Here is a 15,881-nt window from a genome sequence, read left to right on the forward strand (position 1 = left end):
TGCCCTCGATCGCTCTTGACCACTTTAAATTCATGATTTATAAAATCATACATTTATTCAGCTGCCCATAAAGTCATTGCCTCTCTACACACTTTCTGTGGGTTTAGGTTCAACAGTGAAGAAATTCCGACCTGCTGTCGTAAAACGGCCTACCTACTGAAATAACTGAGAAAGAGCAATAACTAAGAGGTTAGATAACCAGTGTCTGAAGCCGATGATATACCCGTACCTACATTTTGAATGGATACCTGACTCTTTAGAGTCTTGGGGAAGGTAATGCAAGAAAGTAAACGAGACGGGCACGACTTTAAAATAAAAATGGCCCTGAGGGGAGAGTATTATTCAACATCTCATCGCCTTTTACATTTCGTGATATGATACAGTAAAAACTTTAGTGTAGTTTTATATCGTATAATGACTGTCAACTAACAGCAGTGAAGAAATACAGTCGAGAACGAGCAGCCATGTAATAATAGATATGTATACAGAACAGCAACATCCATCAACATCACAACCAAACGTATTTCGTTACTTTTATTTAAGACATCAACTTGTTTGGAACGGGTAGATCGTCACACACCGTTGCTAGTGTCAGTGTTGTATGAATCTGCGTGCACTACCTTGTTTAATGAGTTCGTGACTGAACTGTCTAACTTGATACGGAAATCGCAACCTGAAGGTAAAATTACATATAGAAATAAAAAGCTGAAGAAAAACGAAAGCAAGTGGGGAAGTGACGAGAGAAGAAATGACTCTCGGATGATTAGGTCGCTGAAGAATACCCGGAATATTAAAAAACAAAACAAAACAAAAACATGTAGACCGTGGAAGCATGGGCTTAAAAAATTCTTCGATAAATGAACAAAGGAAGATCTTTTTTGCCAGACTGAAGGTGTTGATATTATTAAACTTTTAAGGGTATAAAGGACTGAATGTTGTCATTATGCCCCCTACCACACGATGACTCATGGTTACAGAGTTGTTTCAGCAAGGCGCGGTTTTCATCTCCAGTTGTTGTGGTGGCACCACACAACTGTCTGTTTTGATTTACTGGGCCTGGTGCACATGACCGAGGCAATCCAGCCAGACGTCGCCAAAGTCTGCAATTTCAGGGTCGGAAAAAAATTGGACAGCTGATGGAAAGCGACTTGTCCTGCTTTGTACATGCCGCCAGCCCTCCCTTCTGTCCGTCTCCGACAGTCTGTGCTGTTCCAGACACCCTGGTCTTGCCCTCCACACACCCTCACCCCATCACCCATCCAGCTTACATCCTCCGCGAGTCGACTCCCTTCTGGCGATCCTGGTGCCCGGATCCAGTCAAAGGACATACGGGCACTTGCGGAACAGGTTCCACGGTTACTTTCGCCATTCCACAGCTGCAGGCAGCCCCGCCTCATAATCATCTGTTTGCCCGCAATTAGGCTGCATTTTCATTACCCAGCCATCCATGCACTCTGAGTTTAGTCTCTTGATCGCGTTATCAATCGATATCTTATATTTGCCCCCCTAAATCACCCCGCCACAGTCGGGTAATCAAGATCCAGCCATCGGCTTTTCACCGAGTCCGTTATAACCTGAAGTATGTAACAAAGACTTACTCTTAATTTCCAAAACTTTATTTTAACTTTGTTCTCGTGTTTCGTTATCTTCTCTTTTTTATTTCTATCGGTTCTCCCTCTTTCTCACTCTCTTTTTGCCTCCTTCCCTAATCGAAGACTCACGCAAGCGAACCTGGCCCTGCTATTAGGCCCGCCATTGACTAGCAATTGTCTAACCTTAATTCGTTCATGACTCGACAGTGCGCCCGAGCGCCAAAATAGCACGCGACCTTCTAAAAAGGCCACTCCATGGGCAAAACTGATAAAGCATCATTATGCAAATTTTCGGCGTGGAGCCACAGACGACGTATAGATGGGTATCGCAATATTCTTACACTCCTTCCTCAACTCAGGGGCCATTTCATGCGCTTGTATAGTAATGGTTGGGGCTGTCCCATAAACCAATCTCCCTCCCGTTGCCCATCGATCCCGGGTGCCTCGGGAGAGTGGAAAAAGTGCTGATTGATGACTTTTTCGTGCAAGTATTTCATCCAGGAAACTTCTTCTGTTCACGAGTTAGTCCCCCAGGCGGCAAAATACGAAAGAAAAGCGAAACAAGGGAAAGCAATTCACGCAGCGACGAGGCAATAAAGTTCCGCTAAGAGTCGCCATTATGAAACGGTCGGCAGTTCAACAAGCGGGAGTTAAGCTATGCGTGACACCACTGTTCAGGATATGAACTGCTACTCTCAAGATTAAAAGAGGTTAATAAAAACGATGCACAAACTAAAAAAATTAAATGTTAAGATTTAAGCATGGACCTACACACCGCCAAGAGCATCCCTAGTGGACTGTAAATTGTTTTACAAAGAAGTTTATAGTGAAAAGAGTTGTATGTGGGTCATTCATTCATTCGTCCTTGACTGGTGCAAACGGACGAATTTTGTTTTGAAGTTCCACCAGACCGGTTTGTTGTGGGAGGGGCGGCAGCAAGTGGATGGATACAATGACTAACAAAAGTCGCCACTTGGGGAGCAAGTCCTGAATAGAACGACCAGTCCGCTCCTTCACTTTTACCACCCAGTTCTTCCTCTACCTCGATGTCGACCCTCTTGAAGATACTAAAAGAAGCGATCCCAGAATGCAGTGCAGGGCGATCCAAAGACTTGTGATTCTGCCTGTTGCGATAAGGAGCTCCTGGCATCCCACAAGGGTGGCGATGTGGTTTGTCGAAGATGATTCATTCATTTGGGAAGTAGACGGCAGCTTCTGAGAATATATTGCCACATGCTTCTTGTATCCATTCCCCTTTCTAAGTATAGAGCAGGCAATAAATTCGTCCAAAGCTACACCCCGGGTATCTACTGGCCCGATAAGAAGAAAGAGCAGTGCATTGTCATCAGAAACTTTGACGAACTATTGACCCTCTTGGTTACTGCGACAACTGTGAATAAACAGTAGCCTATAATTTCTCCCTTCACGAGCAAAGTTTGTAGGATTACTTTCTCATGTCAAACATGTTTAGTTCCCTGAATTAAGCACATTCACTCTAGGTACTGCCTGATAGGGGGTAAAATGATTATACAATCATGTGAAAATCGTCAAGAAGGGGAGAGCATTAAACATATCCTCTACTACCTACAAAAACTGACATTTTCTTAAATGATTTTTTTTTACCATAAAATGGTTCTGAACAAGTGATTGATGTATAAATTGGACACGATTTAATTTGGTAAAAAAATAAACCCACAAAACAAGGACAAAAGACATGAAGATGGCATCTTATTTGATTAGCGATGGCAAGTGAAAAAAACCAGTCGCATACTTTAATAAAATATAATATGTTAGTGGACGAGATTTTTGTGATACACAGGAATACTCAGTGTTGTTACACATGAGCAAGTCTCAGTTAACTGAGTGGAAACTCACTGGTGTAGGAGCTGCAACAAGGTCAATAATCACGTTTGTTACAGGCTTGCATGGCTCGCCGGTTACTGCCCTTGATCTGGCCATGAGTCACATTGTCCGAAATAAATATTACTTAAACTGTTTAGACGAATTTTTTCTCAAAAATTCGCTTCCTGTTCACCGAATACAAATTTAAATATTCTTGATTGGAGATTCGATCATCTTACAACACTTTTTTGCTCTCTTTCTCCTCACACACACACACACACGCAAAAACACACACACAGATATCAGTATCAAATTCTTGGTCAAGTGCATTGTTATCACATGTATAAACTTCAGTCATTTTGTGTCATTTTCTGTTAGGCCGTTTGAACCGAATACCAACACCAACATGTCTTCCTCACCACAAGTATACACATATATCAAAGCATTGCAGTACCCATGACATCACCCGAGTATCTCACGGATGACGGATTGCTACATCGTAGTCATCAAGCCATGTCCGCACACCCAGCCACTGTCAATCAAAATATTCCACGTCTGTCCAATCAGAAGCCGTGTTCACGCTCGCCGACGAGGGGAGAGTAAACATTGCCGCCAGTGCTTACAGATGTGTTCTGGGAGAGGGATGGGGATGAGTGGGGGATCCACACACCCGACCAAACAAGTAAAATACAAAGGTTAAATTACAAACAATTTCTCCAGCCTGCCATCAATCATCACAAATGTCTTCAGCTCGAGAGACAGTGCTGCGGGCCAAAAAAAAGTTTGCTAGGTCAAAGGTCATGGGGGTTCACGGGGTGGAGCGATAGCATGGATGAAAGGAGATTGACTTGTCTGGGACCTCACTTCTAGAGTTTTTTCGCCTGACTGCTTTCCTTCCTTCATCAGCTCCCACCCCCTTACACTTCAAAAAAGGAAATAAATGAAGAAAATAACCCCCAAATCGTGGTAGATTGTTGTCAGTTATCTACACTTTTCGATCTCCCCCCCACGAGAATTTTTCTCTTTCTCATTCTGAGTGGATCACAGTGGAGTTAGAGACAATAAGATGTACCCTGTCTCAGCTGACCCTTGGTAAGGTCTTGCTACAACAGCTAAGGTCAAATGTCACCGTGTTACCGTGTCCTTTTTCTCCGCTTTTTCATGTTTTCAAACTAATTTCGTTCGTACCTGTGTATTTTCATTGACATTACTAATCTCTTTAAGGTCCAGAATGTTCCCGGCATGGCTAGTCTGGTGGACAGACAACCGTCAACCTCGAACTCGGAGAAATAAAACACAAACACGCCTCCGGAATGTCTAGCAAAAAATACCGAGTAAAAAAGAAATAAAGAAAATCTTCAGCCATCCTACCTGACTTGTTCAAAGCAGATGATTCCAACTGTCGAATCGTCCACCAGTAAAGTCGAAGTCCAGTTCGATGAAGAGAATTTGGAGAAGTAGCACAATGATGTAGCACAGGGTTGAGACAGCCTCGAAATATCCCGATAGTGTTGTCGCCAGTGACAGAATCCTATCACTCTTATCACAAGTGGACAAGGATAGAAGTTGGAGGAAGTGAACAAATTCACAAAAGAAACGGCCGACAATTGCGTGGTGAAGCAACACCAGACTTTTATGAAGCCATCAACACGAACCCCTCGACAAAGCTGGCCTCATCACATTACTTCAGGTCAGACAGCGACCCCTGGAATATTTTCACGAAGAAACTTAATATACACGATGAAAGATAAAAAAAAAAGCCTTGGGGGGGGAGTAGGTGGGGGATGGGTGGAAGTGTGGCGGGGGAGGAGCCGGTGAAATGTCAGTTTGTATTAACTCACATGACCGTTAGGGTCGACTGAGTATCCGGGGTCACACCCACGGGCTTTAAAAGTGGCAACTGTGACCAGTCTCATTCACCTGGCTAAGGTGTCAGGTCTTTTTTTTTTTAACAAGTCTTTCATTCTTTTGATAGGTCCTCATTTGTTTGCTGTTTATTCGAAATGTTTGTGGCTCTTTTGCTGTGGGGGTTTGTTTATTTGTTTTTCACAGTTTATATTAAATGAAACATTCGGTGTATGCAGCGTGTCTGTGCTAGAGTGCAGGTAAGTCTTGTATATTAGAGTTCAGGTAAGTACTGTGTTAGACTTCGGGTGATGGAGGACATGTGCTTATTATGTTTGTACACAAATCGAGGTCTGACGAGCTCTTTCCATCCCCACCCTCACCTGAACTCTAAAGCTTCAGACAAATAAAATTTCTGTCTCTAATATCAGTTAAAGCTACCAGAATTTTTATGGAAAACAAAGACAGAACACAGAATGAGATGACTGAAGAGGAAAAGGGGAAAAAAAAAACTGATCGAGCGTCAAGATCGTTTCTGTGAAAAGAGTTTTCTAACATTTTGCTCGATTACGAACATCGCACCCTATCATGTCTTTATCAGGGTAGCGCGATACCCGTCAAGTGACGGGAGAAGGAAGAACAATCTCAAGTATCAAAGACTGAGCACACATTAAGGTGTCCCCACGACGATGGTGTTATCAGTTGTAGGCGTGCACACCAGGGGGCCAGGTGCACCCACTGCACTACACCCAGCGAGGTGCCATGCACCTACCCACCCAGTCTACCCCTGCAACGGGCTCTCAAGGGAAGTGACTCCACGATTTCAAGAGCAGTAACCAGTTGTTGAAAAATCAGAGGATGAAACATTTTATGGAAAGGAGTGAGCAATGATTGCGGCGAGGAAACTCTCAGGCAGGAGGTAAGCGGCTGGCATGCTGAAAGTTTCTTTCCTCCACATAATAACTTGTGAAAGTCTTTTCCGCACAGTCCTCGCGCCTCTAATTGTTCCTTTCATCGCTATCATCTAACATCTTTTTCCTGAACATCTTTTCATCCCCACGTTTTTATGGTAGGAAAGGTGGAACCTTTCTGCTGGAATAGGGATATTTCCGGTTTGTTTGTAGTGGTAATAGTTTTCGTCTTCGTTGATTGTTGATGGAAGCGAAAAGAAGAAATAAACAAAATGAAAGAAGAATTACTTAAAAGAAATAAAAAGTGACAAAATAATAAACAAGAAAATGGAAATGCACAGAGGTATAGACATTTTTGTTTTGCAGGAAAAGTGATTCGTAAAATTAAAAGTTACTTAGAGAATTTTGCGAAATCAAAGGGACGAAACTGGAGTTGAAGTTATGGAAGTCGACGAATATCAGAAATGTAAAAGTTTTCTTCCTACTGTGCTTTACTCCAGATAAAGCTGACAGGTACTGGTCAACCATGGTGGTAACTTTACCATGTCTTCAGTTACCATCATTAAAGACAGTGGCATGGCCATGGCTGAACTCTCAGATGATTTGCTGGCTGTATCCAGTTGTTTGTGGATTATCAAAAAACTCGGTATGCATGTCCGAAATCTTGCCTGCCTGTGCACGACACCAACATATCTTTCAAATATTGCTTCACAGTAAGGGACAGATATTGATGTTTCAAATGTTGTCTCACTGCACCAGAGAATGATGTATGACTAAGTATTCTCTAGAGAACCAGACAATAAAACGCTTGTCTTCGTTTTTAGGCGAAATACAATCTCCCCGGGCATGGAATCCAGGCACGCGACACAGTTACTGGAGACACTGACAGGTGAGCTGAGGAAGAAAGTGGAGGAGAGCAGGGGGAGGGTGTAGTGCAAGTGAGGGGGTCTTGTGACAAGGTAGCTTGCTAAAAGTGAGCATGAACAGGCTACTTCTGCTCCAACCTGATCACTTGATAGCATGACTAGAGCTTATGAACCATTCACTGTGCTTTCTTCAATATTCGATATCAGGGCGACAGTTTCTCCTTTCCACTCATTTTCTTTTATTGTGAACTAAGGCACACATTTGTTTCTCTGTTTGTCTGCTGTAGTTTTAATGTCCGACTGTCTTCGTGTTTTTTTGTCTGTCTACAAACATGCATTCCTTCCTGTCTCGTTCCTTCAGATAGGGCTATTTCTAGAAAATTCAGAAAAAATACCCACCACCCACCAATCCCACAAGGTAGAGTTTTTAACTCGCCAACATTTCAAACTGAGCCATCAGAGCTCTACAAGTTCTCCAGCTCCAAGTTCCACAGGACATTGGGTCTGGCAGCTACTTTGCACAAATGTGTTACAGGATTTAGGGATCTTGCACTCAGGCTCCTAGAAGGTCCCGCTACTTGACCTTCGATGAGGTTTGAAAACACTTATTGAATCCGACATCGTGTCTCCTTCCGCCCACGTAGCTATCGTGAATACAATCCTGGAAACCTTTACATCCACGAGGTCGTCTGTGCACAGGCAACAAGATGTTAAATGAGTACAACCATTTTTTTTTAGGATGAAGTGGTGCTGGAGTAAATGGCAGCATATCCATCTTCAAGAGCTTTATTGAGAGTTGGAGAGGGTCCCTTTAGTGGAAGCTCTTAGTTGCTAGGAGTGGAATGTGCTAGAAGAAACAAACTGGATGAATTGAATTTCTTATGAACTTAGGAGAATTGTATATTTGAGTAAAATTTGTGCATTCAGTGCAAAGATAAAAGTTAATCTCGCTTCTAGTCAGTCCTACATCCGTCAGGACCACAGCAATGAAGGCTGTCCTGGGTTCAGATCTCGTCTCGGGCACACTGGTCTTTCTCTGTAGCATCTGTTTACAAGGCTGGCTACTTTGCTGGGAACTGGCCTCGTCGTAAAACACAATTTTGCCTGTCTGTCTGCCTGTCTGTCCGTCCGTCTGTCCGTCTTGCTATTTCCGTTGGGTCATTGTCCAAGAAGAGCAGGAGTATTTAACTTCCATCACAAAAGTATTTATTTTATTGTTCGTCCCGAGCTTTCCTCGAGAGAAACGCGCTCACCCTCATGATAGCATGTGCGCTACTAAATCAAGGTCTGTTAGACTTGTCTCCCTTGAGAAAAAACAGTTGTCTCCCATGTCCGTTCACATGACAATAACCACATGCTTTGGAAATGCCAGCTCTGCCAACTGTCTTCTCAAGTTTTAGTTCTCGACTGCGTTGTAAAATCAATATTTTAATAGAAAATGAAGTTTTTAAAGAAGGAATGTTCTAGTGAATTGTAAAGATTGCACATGGCATGTTTCAAATGGACACGTGCATTAATACTATAACAGTTGTGCAGCCATAAAATAACGGATGAGTCAACATGGCTACACGACCGCTTTTTCAGTCTCTGCACGATTTTTGCTAATAAATGTGAGTAGAACTTACTTTCTTACATGTCACGGTTGTATGTCCCCACCCGTCTTGGTATACCCTTTGCTGCTGACACCATGCTAAAGTTCAGCAACCAACCAGGGTACACCACCAACCAATAGTAGTTGTGCTCTACAACCATTATTAGTTATGTTTTACATGCCTACATCTTTCATATTATTCGTGGTACTTACTCGCATACAAATATTTGATTAAAAACTGAAAGAGAGTAAAATTAGCTACACAGCTTTTACTTTTAAAAAATAAAACAACTAGAAATCTTTCACAACAACACTAACAACCGGGTAAAATAACATCCCTTGACAATCATCTCTGAAACATTTAGTATCGTCTTTTTATTCACCCACAACTGAATAAGCAGAAGAGAGGCGAACCTTTCTAGTCTTGTAGCAGGTGTGACACCCACAGAGAAATGATTTGTGTCGGAAATGTGATCTGAACTCTACAATTCTCTCCTGGCTGCAAGAGTTTATACCATTACACCAGCGAGCCACCGTGTTTTTAACAGAATGTCGGAGGCGACTGGGAGAGATTCCATTTCTCCTCCCGCCTGGTAGAAGCTTCTTGTGTAGATCATGTTCATGATGGCCGCTGAAAGTCAACCGGCTTTTTCTCTCAGGAAATGCGGAGTTTTTATTGTATATCACACACCCACACACTCACACTCACTGACACACACGTGCACACTCACACCCACATTTGCAGGATAGAAGAACTGGTTTGGGTGTCGAGATTAAAGTCTGACATACACTGTATGTTTTTCTTACCATTACTCAGTATATGCTTTTAAACTATTTTTTCCAGCAAGTGGCTAGAGGCTGGGAGAGCGGGCTGCTCGCGGGTAACCTGACTCCCAGCACGTCCCTCGTGCGTGTCTCACGTGCAGGCGTCGGCACGCGCTGTGCAGCGATGCAATGGCAAACATTTGTTAGTGCAAGACCTACAGTGTAGGTGAGCGAATGTCGACAACCTGCAGCAAATAATCTATGAATATCAGGTTTTCCCTTCTGGCCAGGGACGTGAACTTACTGACATCGAATTCAGTCTATGGTTCTAGCATTCAGGAGAGTTAACTCTACAGCTGACCGCTCGCGCTGCGAGAGTGCTTCCCCCTGAATGTATTAAAACAGATTTATTTTGCAATTTGTCCTTAAACGGTTTTAGGAAACGCTTATCTTGAGTACATTTTATATCTGTACACCCCATGTTTGCGTTTCCTGCAGTCGCAAGGTGAGGTGGGAGGACATGGAGGGCGTGTATAAGTGCTACTAAACTTTTAAAAATGTATTTAAGTTCTGGTGCACTTGAGTTCCACTGTGTATCTGTTCGCCAAGGGACGCAGACTTGGATTCCTGTCAAGATGTCTGATACAGATGCTAGTCTGTCAGAGATACACGTGCATCAATTTCTCTCTCCGATACATCTGTTCGTACTTCTCTGTCACAGAAGACATGCAGAGAAGGGACGACAGATGCCTGTCCCAGACAAACAGGCGTTCACACAGCATAAGCAGGAAGAAGGGATGAATTTATTCTTGTATACAGTTTTTTTTTATATATCTAAAGTACACGGAAGTGGAAGATTGGCTTAAGAAATATCGACACAGCTTACAGTGGGAGGAGATTTCTGAGAGGCTGAAAGGTCAACGCCTCTGGGAGTTAATAAAACGACAGACGAAGACATTTGTGGCCGACAAGTTGCGGCGTCAACATCTTTGCAAACACTACATCGGCATTGACCGCCATTGACTCGTCTGGAATAAACAAGACCTGACAGGTAACCAACCCGCATGAAAGGACAAAGAGGAATTTGAAATTACTTCTTTGTGGCAGACATCACTAAAACTATTCGCAGTGGCCCAGATTTTCGTGACTTTGAAGTAAATTTGTGAAACAACAAACGGAAGGCAGGTTATGTTTACATTGTCATGCAATTTGAATTCGTCACTGTCAGTATTGGAAGTCAGTCCACACTCCATTCTCTCAGACATGAAGACAATGCACGATCTGGGATAAACAACCTGTCAGAGGAGATGCACACCGCCCTCATGTACACCTGGCCCCAAGAAAAGTGAAGTCTCTAACACCTCACCCAGTTCCCCAACGATCTGAAAAGGTTAGGGGATGACCTTTTCACTTCACATGACACTCTTCCGGCACACCCTGCAAAAAGCCGGAAGCTGACCACCCTGCAAACGGCAGCTCAGTATCTTAAGGGTACTTTCGAACATGTGCATACCTCCTACACCTGGAACCACACAACACCCATGCCGAACATTCAACCACACCTGCAATCACACCTGTAATCACAAATCAAGCGTTTCTGCTCGTGGATGGCTTTAAAAGCACACACACACACACCATTTGTTAAATATCTCATCAATTTGAAATGTCCCGATATCGCCAATGCCCACAGAGTTATCTGACCTGAAGAACTTCCGCTTAGCGCACAAAACGTAATGGCAATGGCGCTGTGCTTGTCATCGCAGGCTATTTTTAGCCCTCTTGTCTGTCCACAGGCCTTCGAGTGGTCACGCAGTGATGCATCAAAGTTGAAACAGAGCCACGTGGACGAACAGTTTGTCAATCTGTCTTTCCGCTTCGGATATCCTCCCATCGCATGTGCGTCAGAAAAAAATCAGCCGTTTAATGACCGCTAATTCCAATATAAGAAGAATTTTTATCACTGTGGAGGGAGTGGAGTTAATTATGAATAAGGGAGTTACATTTGCAGGATTGAACACTCAGGAAGCCCGTTACAACCGCCATGCCAATCAATGTTGAAGTTCCCAGGGAGTGTAAGGGGGATAAGCCAGGCTCCACTGAAGAGAGGGGGGGAGGTCAGTCGTTTCACTGGAACAACATTTATCACAGGGTTAGATTGCAATTGCGCATGTCTGGCCACTCTTTTCGTTTTTTTCTAAACACGAAAATAAAAATGACGGGTCTGTCTTCTAAGCTGAGACCACTTGCAGCCATGAAGAACTCAGAAGTTCACAACAAATAACTTTAACACTTCACTGCAAATCAAACACGAAATAAGTTATTTCCCAGACCCTCATCTCTCCATCCCATCAGCCATCTCGTATTCATGCTAAGAGCAGACGATCATTTGTTACTGTCCACTAGCAACTGTCCGGAAGTGGGGTGAGTTTGTGCCCAAAATAAACTGGGGAGGGAGAATTAGGGGGGAGTACTCTTAGAAATGTCTTGGGTTGCAGAAAGCTGTTTGTGAAAAATACTCAAAGTCATTGTAATCCTTTCTTTCTTGCGCCAGAAATGACAAAAGAGAAATTGCCTGTATTGCACTTTGGCACGAAGGATAGTTTTGTACTTTCAGGAAATGAAGGATGGAATATTTTATAATTTTATCTTGAAAGAAAAGGGAACAGTCCTGGATTTCAAGAAAACATCAGAAGGGAATAGTTAAAGGTTAAGATTTGGGACACTCTGATTTTCGGAAAGGATTTCCCCAATTTAGAGGAAAATACATTGAAGGAACAGTCCTTGACTTCAGTAAAATAAAGAAAAAAAAACTATTTTAGGGCTAAAAGAGGGAATATTTTAACGTCTTATAAACAGCTCTACCCCAATTGAGATGAGACACAAAGCAAAACTATTGTAACTTCTTCTTTACAGGTTGTCTTCTTTGTCCAAACCTGTGAGTAACCGTTCGAAAATTCATTCAGTGGAAGTCTTTTGTCTTATTAGAAACTTCAGATTGATTAGAGTTCCAGCTCTGACCTTGTTTACACCCACGATTCCATAGAAATGTATTTAATTTGAAAATAATTGCTAAAAAATTATATCTCCACAAATGTCATTAAATTACCATTAATAATACTTGTTGGAGATGAGGATATTATGGTTTTTTTAGCAATTAAGCAGTTAAAGGGACTGAAAAGGTTCAGTAATTTCAGAGAGGGAGGAGTTGAAAGAGCGATTAAGCCTTTAATGTCTGAAGAAGTTCTTTTTGAAAGATTTAGAGATTGTGAGCGATGAAGTGTTGACCTTCTGTTTGTAACGACTTATCTGCATGCATGCTTTCATTTTGATGTGTTCATATCGCCGAAGGAAGTGAATGTAGAAACGAACAGTTTGATGGAATGGCAGCAGGTCAGGATGTCTTCCTGCTACTGTCAAACAGCGCCCGCGGAGCCAGGAGAGAGAGGAAGCTGACGACTTATCAATACGACTTCCCCACTTTTGGCCAGAGTCCAGTCAGCCAACAGGACATGTTTGTGCCTTTGGTGGTCAGCTCCCTCGGGGTGCTGCAGACAGACGGTTATTTGGTGAGACGCCAGTGAAGTGATCGTCAACAAGACCCAGACCTTGGCATCTGCACTCTTAGCATTTTCCATTTTCTGTCTTTAAACGTGAGCTTGGCCACAGCTTAGACTTGTGAAGACTATGGGGTCCTTAATGTTTTTGAAATACAAAATCTGATGCAGGCAAGTCCATAATTATGACAATGGAAAGACTTCGTAGAAATCTTCCTGAAGTTTTTATATATATAGGCAAAGTCTTTCACCCAAGAAACCAGTATCATGAGCTGGACAACCATAAAAGTCAATCGTCATCTTGGATGAATGCTTGTTTCCTAAGTGAAAGTAGTTTAGTGACTCAGATGGAACAGTGTGGATTTCAGCCAATTATACATACTCAGCTTTACGATAAATAGTTATTTACTTGTTTATTATTGCTTACATGTTTATTTAAATGAACAAAGAAGAATTATTATCTTGCAAAGGTTTTTTCCCAAGACTGGAATAATTCCGTTTCCAAGGTGAATCAAGGTTTGTAAAGTTATTCAAGTAAAAGTACTGCTATTCCTCCTCCCTCTAGCTCCTCTGGCATTCTCCTTTATCCTCCCACTCTTAAACTAAATTACCTACCCTGTACTTAGTTAGGCACTAATTGCTTCCCTTCCCCAGGGTCAGATTTTCTGATGAAAGTTTGCAGAGCAGTGAGTTTTTTTCCCAATGATCGATCACCCTCCCACTTGCAGCATGGATAGTTTGGCGCTGATTTCTGTCTCGTATTAAATCCGTGGACACGCAAATGTCCCAGAATTAATGTGAAAGAAACTCAGGCTGGAAAGTACGGTAGAAGGAGATTGAAACAATTGCGAAATGATAGGACAGCTGCAAAAAAAACAAAATTGTGAGCGAAAGGTTTCAGACTTGTCGGGCAAACGGTCGGGAGGGTTTGCAAATGATCATTGAGGAGTAGACTACTGTTTCTGGACTGGAAAGACGAGTGACTGATCTTGTCTCGTCTGTCTGCACAAAGAACCACAAAAAGTAATCGTCATGGAGACCATCAGCAATCAGATGCAAGCCTGATTTACTAGTGGTCGTCTGCTGCCCTCCATTGGGCGCAGGCGCAGGTTTGCAGGACAACATCATCCGGTCTCTGACCAAACACCTCCACATCCCGACATCCTCTTCTGAGCGCATGGCTGGCGATTGTCTTTCCTTGTCTAGCCATGCCCTCTGTTCTCGAACCTTCCTTCGTGTCTCATTGTGGCGCCCTCGTGTGGTGAAGGACGCAGACGACCTCTTTCATCAACAATCCAGACATGTTGGTTGCGGGGGGTCCGGACAGGTCACTACGTGCTCCGTCTCCAAGGGAAGCCACGTGTGTTGAAGTTCATGCTTTCGTCAGGTCAAGCCGCTCGTCTGGTCGGTCTGTCCTCTGGATGGCTGTGAGATTGGATACAGTGACCAGCCTCAGCCTGACGAGTTCGATGGTTTATTATTTCACTTTTATGCATCAGTAGTTTGCATGACTTATTCTTGTGCCGGTTGATGGGGAAAATTGTTTGACCTTTGTTGACCCGGTTCTCAAATACATCTGACCTACTCTGCCCAAGACAATGATTTTATTATTAGTTGAAATCATGCGCAACTATCATGGATGCTTGGTCGTTTAGTACTCGTGTTTGTGACATACACATTCATCACCACTCAGTTCATCCATTCATTCATCTCTCCACCTGTCCGTCCATTCTTCTGTTCACTCCTGGCTTTTTGAAGTTCGTTTACAAGCTGACCCCGAGTTGAAAGCCTTGAAAATAACCGACACTTAATTATTAATTATATTGTATACACAGAATAATTTTTATGACCGAAAGAAGCAATAGACTTAAAAATTGAATTTTACAAGAAAAAGACATCGCCACTACTTTTGCCTTTCTCATTCCCTGATCATCGGTCATGTATGTCTTGCTCGCTGGTTGGCTGGCTGATGGCTGGTTGGATGTCATTTTGAACATGCACCAAACCGCTCTGTGAGATTCCACAAGTTGGAGATCGTGCCTGTGTGTGAGTAGGTGTGTGGGTGTGTTAGAGGGTGTGTCGGTCGGTCGATGTTTAGGGTATAGGATCAGCTTAGGGGTTTGGACAGGACGCAGCAGCTGACAAACTATCTTGTTGGTGATGTAGTCGCAATAACATTTTTACCTTGTAACTTCGAGGACAGAATCTTGAAGTTTCTGCAGTTGCAAACGAGACATACTCTTCTCCGAACTCTCATCCATCTGTGATCACTCACCCTGTATAATCAATCCCTCACTCCCCCTGTGTAATCACTCAATCATCCCTCAACCTGTGTAATCACTCCACCCTATGTAATCACTCACTCCTACCACTCACCCTGTCTAATCACTCTCACCACTCACCCTGTCTAATCACTCACCACTCACCCTGTCTAATCACTCATTCACTCTCCCTGTGTAATCACTCACTCTCACCACTCACCCTGTTAATCACTCACTCTCATCCTGTGTAATCCCCCGGCTCTCACCTCCCCCGCACTGGATGCCTGTCACTCGATCAAACGACTTGTAATTTGTCTCGCCCATCGAGCTGAGCTTAAAAAGCTCTGACGCAGTGGTGCCGTTGAAATTTCATTATTCCTTTTAATTTCTCCACACGTCAATCACAGACCTTAACTGACTAAAGAACCTGAAACCATGTAAAAGGAAACGGTTCCCTTTTGCTTCTGTTATTGAATGGAAATGGAATAATAAAGGCAATAAATAATTTGATTTGCTATCATTTGATATGGTGTTAGCGATAAAAATAGTGAAGCATCTTCTCTGTAGTCGCTGAAGCATCAAAAACGCGCACACAAACTGGCACAAGGAATCATCCAGAACTATTCATATCAATAATTGCTGTCTACAATTCCT

The 15,881-nt window shown here is 42.9% G+C and overlaps 1 protein-coding gene across 2 annotated transcripts in view; it reads right to left on the reverse strand.

The window, feature by feature from the left end:
• LOC112573393 (neuronal calcium sensor 2-like) overlaps positions 1-15,881 on the reverse strand; it is a 100,316-nt gene that overhangs the window by 41,258 nt on the left and 43,177 nt on the right. Inside the window, exon 1 of one of the 2 annotated variants that reach the window (XM_025253710.1) lies at positions 4,806-4,952. The exons of the other annotated variant lie outside the window; for it this stretch is intronic. The gene's annotated coding sequence lies outside the window, so the exon portion shown is untranslated. Of the gene's footprint in view, positions 1-4,805; positions 4,953-15,881 lie in introns of those variants that run through there. 2 annotated transcript variants of the gene reach the window in all.

The sequence above is a fragment of the Pomacea canaliculata genome, linkage group LG10 (assembly GCF_003073045.1).
Source record: "Pomacea canaliculata isolate SZHN2017 linkage group LG10, ASM307304v1, whole genome shotgun sequence".
NCBI classification, from domain to species: Eukaryota; Metazoa; Mollusca; class Gastropoda; order Architaenioglossa; family Ampullariidae; genus Pomacea; species Pomacea canaliculata.